This window comes from Copidosoma floridanum, unplaced genomic scaffold (assembly GCF_036245765.1).
Source record: "Copidosoma floridanum isolate Cflo_tuat_1 unplaced genomic scaffold, Cflo_Japanese_pri ptg000013l, whole genome shotgun sequence".
Taxonomy (NCBI): domain Eukaryota; kingdom Metazoa; phylum Arthropoda; class Insecta; order Hymenoptera; family Encyrtidae; genus Copidosoma; species Copidosoma floridanum.
The window spans coordinates 15421014-15432893 of NW_028321890.1; the positions used below are offsets into that span (position 1 = coordinate 15421014).

The 11880-nt window shown below is 32.7% G+C and overlaps 1 pseudogene; it reads right to left on the reverse strand.

The window, feature by feature from the left end:
• Window positions 1-748: 748 nt before the first annotated feature.
• Window positions 749-1756, reverse strand: LOC149374895 (uncharacterized; annotated as a pseudogene).
• Window positions 1757-11880: the final 10124 nt, after the last annotated feature.

Genomic DNA, 11880 nt, shown 5'->3' on the forward strand with positions numbered 1-11880 from the left:
AATAATAATATTAGGTCTTAAGATTGCAAAAAAAATCTTAGACTATTTTGCAGGCAGGGTTGTGATCTTACAATAATTTAAAATAGTAAAGCGACCTCACGTAGTTTAAGATTTTTAATTTATATTTTCATGTTCCTACGTTACTGAAGTGGTAATTTTGTCTATTTATGTGCAAACTATGTAACTTGTTTTAAATTGATCTCCTCAAAGATATAATAATTTAATAAGTATAACTACAATCAAATGTTACAAATCATAAGAAAAAAATAACATTTGCATTGAGATATTGTTATGTGATTAATCGTTGACTTAAAGAAAAAAATAATTTAAAATGTTTTGTAACTTATAATATTTATGACAATTACATAAAATAATTTATGCATAATGTTTTGTTATTACTTTAATTACTACAAAAATACGTGTGATGTAAAACGTATGTTGTTCAATTCATACTTTTTTCCATTCTTTAATTATAACAATTTATACGGCGTATTTTCTATTATAGTCAGTGCTTGCGATGTACCAAGTAGTATCAAAGTAAAAAAGTACATTTGTAGTTGAGAAATTTCAAATAAATATTGTCAAAATAACAGTGTCACAGAAAATTTATACTTTATTTCATCTATTCAAATTAGAAAATACTTATTAGTAATATTGAAAAAATTAATTCAAAAGGTAGTACACGTGGTCGAAATTTTATTGTCCATTTGTCGAAGAAACAAAAAAATGTTCCTTGAGAGGATCAATTTTAATTTTCTGGATATTTTTTAAATTCATTAATGATTTGAATGTAAAACAATGTCGCTTCTTTAATAGATGTAGGAGGTACGACTGCAGGGAATAAATTATTTATTAAATCACTAAAAGCTTGATTGCAGTAGGTTGGCTTCGTAGCAAAAGCTTCGAAAGCATTCAAAATGTGTTGTTCGCTGACTTTGTGACCACAGTCACTAGCACCTGAAGCCTCTGGAACATAGTATAAAAAATTTGGCTTGCCAGGCACAACTTCATTGTTCTGCCTTCTTATGTTATGCCTGTTCCATTCTTTTTTAGTTAATTGTAGATCCAAACTTATTAAGGGACCAAAGCAGTACCTAAGCGCTTCCACTTGCATTTTATCTGATTTTTTGAAATAATTTTCATCCCTCAAGTCTTTAAAAAATTTTATCCAAAATTCTACACAGTGTCTTCTCATTCTTCCCCAAGTGCTTTCTATCCTTTGATTTGCAGTACTTTTTCCCTTGATGAATGAGTGTACTCCAGCCAATTTATCATCATGTTCCAATCTGAAAGCTTGTTGCAAGTTGTCTACGATAGAGTTCTCAGGTCCATGGTCAGACCTTACTATAGAAGGAACGCAGCCAAATTTTTGTACAGCCTTCAAGTAGTGGTAAGTAATTACCTGTGGTTTGTTGTTTGTTGTGCCCACTTAAAACCATAATACTTTTCTGGAGTAACCATCCACACAACCATGTACAGCGAAGCCATATGGTTTTAACTTATCGTACCCGTCCAAATGCCAGGCGAAGTTTGGACCGGGTACTTTGTAAACACGTCTGTGTAATTTATATCGAGCTCGGAATTCGATACTATCAGGGTCCAGTAAACGCAACAAATCTAAAACTGTCTGTCGATAAACATTCAAACCATACTGCAGTTTTAGTCTCAACCACATAGCTTTGTACCCCAGACAACTTCCGCTGTCTTGTAATTCCAACATGACAGCAGCAATGATGGCTGGTAAATTTTCACTCATCTTTCTTCTTTTAAGTCCTAAATCTTTAATTACTCTTTGTAACTGACGGATACTAATTTCATGCCCACTTTGCTCCAAAATTTTCTGAATTTCTTTATATTTATAATTTTCAGCAAAATATTTTTTTATGATGTCTTCCCTGGATTCCATAACAACTGTAAAAAAAGCATTGAATACAGAATAACCATTTGCAAACTCACAGGAATCGAATTACAATTACAAACAGGTAATACACACAAGTTTTGTTTTATGTTAAACACAAAATTTTTCTTCAATCAAAACGACTATTAGACCTGTCACATAGCTCTGGGCATTTTTGACAGCATCAAAAACTATAGTTATACATATATATGGCCCGATGGCCGGAGATGTACCAATACATAGAGATTCTCGTGTATGACAACAAACTTGCTACCTTTCACGCATGCAAACTTGCAACTCGATACCTTTCACGCATGCAATCTTGCAAGCTAGCTTTCAAGCTTGCACGCACGATGTCGTTACCGGGCTTCCGTACGAACTCTTTGAATTGCACACAACTGCTAATTCGAGGGAAAGAAGAGCGCCCGCAGGTGGTCCCTGTGACCACCGTGGCGTGGCCTAGCACACTTACTCTCCTTTACGTTCAATGTGCTTAATTTGATTGTTAGCTTACTTAAATAGATTAAAGAATATAAATAGATCGACAATAACAATGATTTGATAAAAAACAAGATAAAAATAATGAGAACAACTCCTTTATTTTCTCACGACGGAAACTCTGAATTTTGAGAAAAAAAATGATTGTAATCGTCAGACAAGAGAACTCAAACATTTACACAGGTGAATTGCAGTTCCTTACTTTCAAAGTACAAACCAATAAACATCATTACATACACATATACAAACCATTGCCTCTCTTTTCTATATACTTCAGTACGACAAGTGACTTCTCAAGACGACAAAACTTTTTTAAATTTATGTGCACTTTTTAGTAACATATGTAAGTAGACGCATACAAACCTATATTCGTTCTAAATCAACAATTTCCTCCAGAGGTAGAGTTCTCTTTTTCAGTTATTAGTTTTAAAGTAGCTCTTGCAACGGAAAAACGATGAGAAAAACTGAAAGATGTAAAAGTGCACTATGAGCATATTATAAATGGACGTGACAGAGTACGCGTTTTCTTTCTACTACACAACAAGATGAAATTACATAAAATTCGCTCGAATGGAGAATTAGCGAAGGGAAAATTAGCAACATATAACCCACAGCCAAAAGAGCTTCCTTCGCAGTCCACGCGTGTTGACAAGCGTATTTTGTGTCAGAAAGCGAGGCTTTCATTTGAAGCCGGAGACATCAGAGGTGGCGGAAGAAAAGCTTCCAGAATGAAAGTAATTAAGGAGGAGTTGGAAAAAAAGGGGTGGAGGACGCGTCGGCGGGGGGCAAAGCCGAGTACTTAGGCCTGAGGAGCGGAGGATCTGGCAGTGAGACAAAAGCGAAAGCGTGATTTCAGTGGAGACTTTGAAACTGGATTTTTTTTCATTTCCATTTCGTGCAAATGTCAATTGAGAATTCAGGATAACGGAAGCTAATGTTTGTTCATGGCATTGACGTTTTGGTCATGGATTACATAAATAAAATCAAAGACTACGATGATGGTAAACTTTGGTAACTGGCTTTTAGCTTTAATAATAATATTCTTTTTTAAAGTATTAGAACGTTTTGACTATTGTTTTCATGAGCCTTTTCAAACGCAAACTCATAAAGTAACGTATAAGCAACAATTTTCAATGTGAAAAGGTGGACGCGTCAACTTGAATAATAAAAATTATCCTTACAAGATGTGTAATCATAAGTACTTGTTAGTATTGTGACTGGTGGTAAAATTACCAAAAAATGGTGTGTAAGGATATGTAGTAAAAAAATCAGTTGAAAAAAATTAAAAAAATAAAAATAACTAAACGCTAATTGTTGACATTTATTGTTATGATTTTCTGTGTTGAATGTTGATTCGTCAAGTACAAAAAGTTATCATGTGGTAGGAAATTATTCCAATTAATTATTCAGTATATGCAGAAATTAAATAGTTACAGAAATACTCTGTTAACTTTAATTTTGCCACAATAAATAAAGGGGCTTACAGAAATTTAAACTAAAAAAATTAAATAGCGGAATATTGACAATGAGTTTTTTGGAAGGAATTTTTTAAATGAAATTGTCTCATTAAAATATTTAAATATTTATTTGAAAGTGTACCACCTTGTTTTTTGTTCATTTAATTTGAGTTTTACTTTTTAGATAATTTTTACGAAAAAATTAACTTTTGGAAAACTAAAATTGCATAAACAATCGGGTTGTTTTTTTTAAATTAAAAAAACAAAAACAAAATTCTAGTAGCACAGTATGCTAAAGGTAAAAGTGGATGTAAAATTATTCCTCTTACAAATAAAAGAACTGTTGTAATTATTGTATTTCCTATGCTATTTCATTAACTATTTATATTCAAAGTGCCTTTTAGTAGTGCAGGATCCCTTTCGACATCGATGACGAAACGTTCAAGCATTGATTAAACAAAACTTTGGCATAAAAAGTTCCAAAATATTCTATAAAACTGCGACTCAAGGATTTGTACCAAAAACAAATTTTCATCAACCCTCCGTATGACTAAACACATTGAAAATCGACATTGGCCACTGAAATAAGAACAACAGATACTGGCTCAATGTAATTGAAATACTCCATGCACTAGACCTTAGAAGCTGTATAAATGAGCCCAATAGGATTAACAATAAACAATCAACTGCAGTCTATTTGTATCAGCTTTTAGTCAAAGTACCAGGAGGAGAAATAATGAACGGGTAGAGGCCCACGGCGCATTGTAACGTTGAAACAAAGGAAACGCGAGGAAGGGCCAAAAGAGAAGAGCCATGCAAGTGCAGCGATTGCTCGCGGAGCGAATTGATACTCTCAAGTTCGACACTTGGCCGGAATTGTATGCTATCTGTGTGCTTGCATACCCTTAACATTTGCATCCTGCACTACACAGGAGGTAAAGATAGACGCTATCGGGACTAAGTAGAGGATGACAACACCTCAAACGACTATGAAAATTATCGAGGGATTATTAAAGGCTACTGAGGGCCTGTTGTAAATGATTAATGTATGGATTTTTACTTCAGGAATATTGTGAATTTGTTCTCGTAGTGTACGTATTTCTACGTTAAATACAATCCACTTTAATCCTCAAATTGCAACCCATATGGTATGAAGTTTGTAATGCAAAATGGAATAATTATTCTGGGATCGTTTTGATAAATCTTTTCATGTCATTCAAAGATTAAAGATAAATATTCGTCAGTTTATTTGTAGCGAAAATTAAAGGTAGCGAAAGCTGCAGTGGGGTCACATTAAACAAGATTTTCTTTGAAGTAAAATTCAATCAACAGTGATCCTCGAGATCGCCGAGTAAAGCGTATTCAATTCGAGCAAAGCTTTTACAAATCAGAGTGAAAAAGAGCAAAAGATAGTTGGACAGAATTAAAGTGATTCTCGAAGAGAACGAAAAGAAGATTCGAAGGAGTCCAGTGAAGCGGAAGTTAAACAGGTGAAACAAAAAAAATGGAGGGAGAAAAATGAGATAAGAAAAGCGATGGTGTGAAAGAGAATAGTACGGGCAAAAGGAGAGAATCACAGAGAAAATAAGAGAGAGAGAGAGAGAGAGAGGAATAGCAGGCGTGAGATAGCGCCACCGGTTGGCGAGGCAATTACGACGACCCCCTCCTCCAGGAGACGAAAGAACTTATTAAGGTCAAAAGAGCCCACCAGTAACTGGCAAAGGCATCCGCTGCTTCCTCCACTTCTCTTTCTTTTTATTTTACCTTCTCTCTCTCTCTCTCTCTCTCTCTCTTTCTCTACTTCTCCTCAGTACTCGAGCTTAATCGCTTCCACCCTCATCCTCGTTTTATTGTCTCCTTTTTCTTCTTACCATGGCTTCGTCTTGACCTGTACTTGTCTTGTCCAGTCATCCACTTCCACCGCTTATTTATCCTTAGGATTACTAATTTATCTCGTTCGACTCGTTTAGGTATCTGTCCGCTTTTTTTTCCAACCAAATGGATTTCAGGAAATTTGTTTTCATTCGAACGCAAATTGACTGAATATTCATTTGAACGTAGTTCAGTTTGAACCAACCCCCCGAGGGTAACACTTATTCTTGATCAACGTATTTTAATGTGCTTTTTAATTGTCATTTGGATGAAGTACAATTTTAACATCGATTGGAGTATTCATTTTTTATTTAATCTTTTTTTCGATATGTTCCGTTATTCGAGTATCTACAAAATTATTTTTTGTTTTAACCAATTTATAATAATATAGTTGCATAATTGGAACATAATGATAAACATCTGTAGTATACCTTATAATACAATATACTTATCTCATCCGTCATTGCTTCCATTAGTACCTAAAAAAGTCTGATAACCGGATTACTTAGGAAAACTTTTATCATTCATTGTTTTTTTTATGTGGATTTCTAAAATAACGATTTGGTTAAGAAAAAAAGTGACTCTGCAACAAGTCGACGTATTTCGTATATTTCAGTATCAATTATCTACATGCAATACAATAATGTTTTTGTCAAACAGCATTAATTATATTCTTAACTTAATGATAATGTGATTTTTCGTATTTGTTCTACATGCAAATTTGTTATTTACAATCGAGAGATCACAACATCGATTAGTGAGCATCATGAAAATAAACTTACTGCTTTCAGTGCACGTATCTAACAACGTCTTACGAGTTATTGACTCGTACTACTTAAATGATGCAAAACTCACTGGAGTTTTAGCAATGGATTTTAAATTTGACAGCATGATCTGTCATTATTTGAAGTAATCAATAGAAACAAATACAGTTTTTTCAATGTTTACTGTATTTAAAAATTAACTATACAAATGTTTACTGGTTTTTATAAGATACTTTTAGGTAAAGATACTTGAACGTGTTTTTGCATGGCACTGCCTCCAAACAAATGGTTTGAAATAAATTTAATACAGTTTATTTCATAGATACTATAAGTTTACATCGGTTTCATGCTATATGTACAATGATTTGTTTGAGTATGTTTTAGTTCAGCAAGGCCCCAGACTTGGGCAAAGTCGTTTTTATTATTTGAAAAAAAAAGGATACTAATTTATTTTATAAAAAATAATTGTCTTATGAATGAAATGCAATTTTTTAAAAATAAAGCATCAATTATTCGAAATTTAAATTGAAGTATTATTCTAACAAATACTGATGGCATTTTAATTAAAATACTTTAAATATAGGTATAAAAAAAATTATAAAAAATCTACTTTTAAAATACCGCTAGTATTAAGTTTGGATATTTAATTTAAATAAAGTTATTCAGTATTTGAATAACTTGAAATAACGTTAAAATAAAGTATTTCAGATTATTTCAACTCTGTCTAATATCGCCTTTTTCTGAGCAAGCCAAATAAAAATTGTTTAAGTTTCTAATGTATTTGACCACAAATTACTTGAATAGTATTCAATAAAGCCATGTAACTAATATTTTTGGATTACATGATAATTTAAAAAGAATCACCAATGAATTTCACTTTTTTTTATAATAATAATTAAAGAACTTTAATGATTTTCTCATTATGCTGAGAAAGCAATAAAACTTTTAATGATAACCATTTAAAGTGTCAGGAAACTGTATGAATTTTCTCAATACTTGAATAGAAAGTTTTAGATATTAAAAATATATTACGTAAGATTTTCATACAGTATTTTTATATTTGTGACTTACAGCAAAAGTTGTATAATATCTGAGAGACAGATTTGTTTATTTAAAACATATTTTTCATTTTGATATTTAAGATAGTGCACATGTTCGTGGATATAAAATTTTAATTAGCATTTTAAAAGAGAAAGACAACGTAAAAAATTGCAAGATTTTCAATTAAAAAATATACTTGTGTTTTGTTGAGAAAAAAAAAATATATATCTGTATATGTGCTTCATTACATTATTGATAAATAAAATTGCATTAAGACCTACTCCATTTGTCTGACATACATACGCAAGTCTAAGACGCCAGTCTTTCACAAATTAAACTACATCATAAACTTTGCATTAAACTTTCACTGTAAAGGCGTGCTACTAAAACCCCTAAAATACCTTTTTGGTGCTCTCCTTTCTCGATTCGGAGTTAACCAAACTCGTCCAACAATAATAAGTAAAGGTATACACTTTCAACACTTCTAAAGCCGCTTGAAATCTCCAACCAGAGACCATGAATAATTAAATACACTTATTATGTCAGAGCAGCACAGCACCAATTGTAAAACAGCACAGCCAAGAGGTAGATGAGTACAATACATTTTGTTGAATGGGAAACCAACTTACCGTAGAAAGGTAATAAATGCTGGATATATAAATTAGAGAGAAAGTGGCTTGTCACTTAATTCTAGGGAAAGTACAATTACTTAATAGATGGATAAACAATGATGTACACTAATTGTTATATATAAGAAAACATCTATGGTACTTTGAAGTCGGAAAGTATACGTCTATCTAGTAAATAATCGCAATCTTCACGACTGACATTGATTTATCTAAAAAAAATTTTGTTTTTGTATTTCATTTTTCGTAATTGATTGCACACGAGGCTTTTACATGGAGATTCGTTCACCTAAGATAATTTAATTACTAGGACGATTTTTCGTAGCACAGTGGAGTTTTACATAGAGCCACAGCTTCTGCATACATTCAAGTAATATACAGTTGTCCTGGACAGCTGTTGGAATTCACAATAATAAAAAAAGTTTTTATTTAGAGTTGTGTTTTTGAAACAGTGTCAAATACGCATACGTGAAATCTCGCAACTGTACAAGACTTTTCTCGATACCTACTCGTGGAAAACCACGCTTTTGCGCTCGTTTACACTCACGTGCCGCAATTGTGGCAAAGCACGAGCTTTTCTCTCTTTTTTTGCAGTGTCAGTGGCATGCAGCTATACCTCCGCGGAAAAAGGGGAAAAAACCCCGCGGAAGGAGAACGACGACGACAAGGGCCTTCATAAAAAATGAAAAGAGACCGCCCGTAGCAACGCTCTACCTCTGCGGCTGCAACGGCCACCCTTTTATAGGGTCGCTCTCTTTCTCTTGGATTTTTTTTTCTTTTCACCGCTTCCTCTCCCCTTCCAATCTTTTTCGTTTTTCAACGCCTTTGTGTCAACTTTCGACTTTTGTTTGAGACATTAGAAAAGGCACGGAAGGGACATAAAAGAATACGATCGAAGGGTGGCTTGGCGCCGATCTTAATTCTCTTATCGCAGCCGTGAGCTCTCCCCGAAGGAATTATTTATCGAGAGTCAAACACGTTGAGAGTGGAAGAGGAAAAAAGAGGAATAACGAAAGAGTCGATAAAGTTTGGCGAAGACGTATCAGGGAATTGGGTGGAATTGAAGAATGGCGCTCAAAGAAAATAATATTGGGGGTGAAGGACAGGTCGTTTTTTACCCTTTGAAGTCGAGTTCGCGTGTTAATCGAGCACTGAGCACTCACTCACATAACACATACATATACTTAATTTGAACGTTGGAGAAATGAGAGGGAAGTCCTTGGTTTTCGACTTTTTTTTTTTTTACGGAACGTAAAACGGAGAGAGAGTAACGATTCAAAATGAGATTTCTAATTAAAGGCTCATGCCTGTAACTTGAATATTTGTTAAGTTACGAGCTGTATGATAGCTCTGGTTGCTTAATATTTCTTTTTTCGCTGACTGGGACTGACTGTGAGTGTACACTTGTACTCAAGAGCACGTGCTTAGATAAGCCGATTGTAGTGGTTTTCAGTTGCTCCTTTGTAGAGGAAACTTGAAAAGATTTTAAATGAAATATTCGTTGAAACGTAAGGTAAAACTATATGCTGATATGATAAAAACATAATGTTATAGCCAGATAAAATAAAGATCAGGCAAATTTCGTTGATATATAGAATATGTATGTTTCGTTAAAGTGTATGTTAAAATGATAAAAAAAGAATGTAATAGTGGAACAGAATCCACATCGGACAATTTTTTCGCAATTTACAACAAACAAATGAGTTGAAATAGATAAAAAATTTTTTTGAAAATGTACCTTGAATTTTTTATTATTGAAAAAAACTGTTTTAAGTCCCTTAATACTGGTATTATCTTTTAAAAAGCACTTTTATATCGAGTATTGGGCTTGATTGTGGTGTTATATTTTGCTATGAGGTATTTCATTTCATTAAAGAAATATTGCAGGGGCTAAAAGGTTGAGTTAAATTCATTAGAACCTCAGTGACCGATTTTAATGACTTAGAACCAAAAAATTTATGGTTTTGGGTTTCTCACGATTAAGTTTCAGAATATAATTGTATTCATAGTAGGTGCTTTTCTATTCTAGTTTTTAATTTTTTTAAAACCATTTTAGGCTTTCTGAAAAATTTTATTTTTTGCTTAGATTATACTCAACAACAAAAAAAAACATTGTATGGATTCGTTATTTTAATTATGTTTATATCACGATATTTTTTTCTCTTTGTTACTCATAAAATAATCAACGTAATATTTATTAATTGTTGCCACGACAAAATTAGTTATTGTACTCCTCAGACTTAGAGTGAATCATAAACAACTTTTATTATGCTTGAATTATTTATTGTACTAATTTGTTTTTGTCATATTATAAATCGTTTCTGTTTGTTTCTGATGAAATATAGATATAAGAAAGAATTGGTCATGCCTATGTTTTACCACCAAATTAAAAAAAAAATCTTTCAAAAGTTTGACTTTTAAATTTACTCGTTCGAAACAATCCACGTAATCAGTTTTAATCATGCAAGGAATACAAATGATTCAGTCTCGTAACACGCAATTTTTCACAAAAGCTTCCTATTTTCATAAATAATATTGAACGATGCATTTACAGCTTAACTTTTTTCAAAGGAAACAAACCATGGACAATAATAACGCTCGTATAACATAAATAATACTGACACGATGTTATACAATTATCTTGAACCCGTTGTAAAGTTGTAAGTTCATCCTTGTGTCAACGATGACACAACGTTACGTGTTACGAAAAATGCTGCCATTTTTTTCATTTGAAATATAATTCTTTGACCAACATGGAAGGCTTTAAATTTTCTTCGTTTCAACATGAACGAGATCAATATCGTAATATTCAAATTCTGAATTTATCTCTTCGTAATTGTACTCATGCTAAATTTAAAAGTTTTATACTTCTTGTTGATTCTTAGTGTTTGATATGATGCGTGTCTTATTTATGAAATAGCAGTAAAATTACTTTAGCACCATCAGTAACTCGGTTGGCGAATTTCCCCGTTCGAATTCAAGCAACATCCATCGGAGAGTGTTGCGGTTTGGCAGTACTTACGATTTGCGGTCACAGTTCTATTCTAGGTTTCAGCTTCTCGGACTCCACCCCGATGGAAGGGACAAATGCTTTCCTCGCTGTTACATGACTTTTCATTTAGTTTAAACTCGATTTGTTTGTAATTTTTATGTACCACACGTGTAAGCGTAGGCGAGCATTTGTATTTTGCCAAATATCACTTCCACTACTTTTTTAGTTTTTTTTAATGTATACGATTGCAGCCACTTTCAGAGCAATAGGAATTATAGAACTTATGTAGCGTTCCACAAAAGATTTTCGTTGTGCAATTTTCTTGCACAATGTATATTGTCAACTTAATATGCCACTTCACAATATATAATTAAGGGAGAGCGGGGTATGCGTGGCCAGCCAAATAAACTGGCCACCCAATATTTATACTGATGTAATTGATAAAAAAATTTAATTTTAATTTTTAATCAATGAAGAGATGCCTTTAGTTGTAGAAAGCAAAAAAAATTTTGGTTATGAGTGTTTTTGTCAACTTTAAAAATAATTAAATTTTACAGAAAAAAAATTTGCAGGAACCCATTATCAATGAGAATTTTTTTAAGTAATAAAAACGTCTAATTATTAAAAAATTGATTGTAGTCGTAAGTTTAAACTTTAATCTGCAATATTCCATTTTTTATTTTTCAAAATTACATTTGTTGATAAAGTTATACACCATTGAAAACAACCTTAT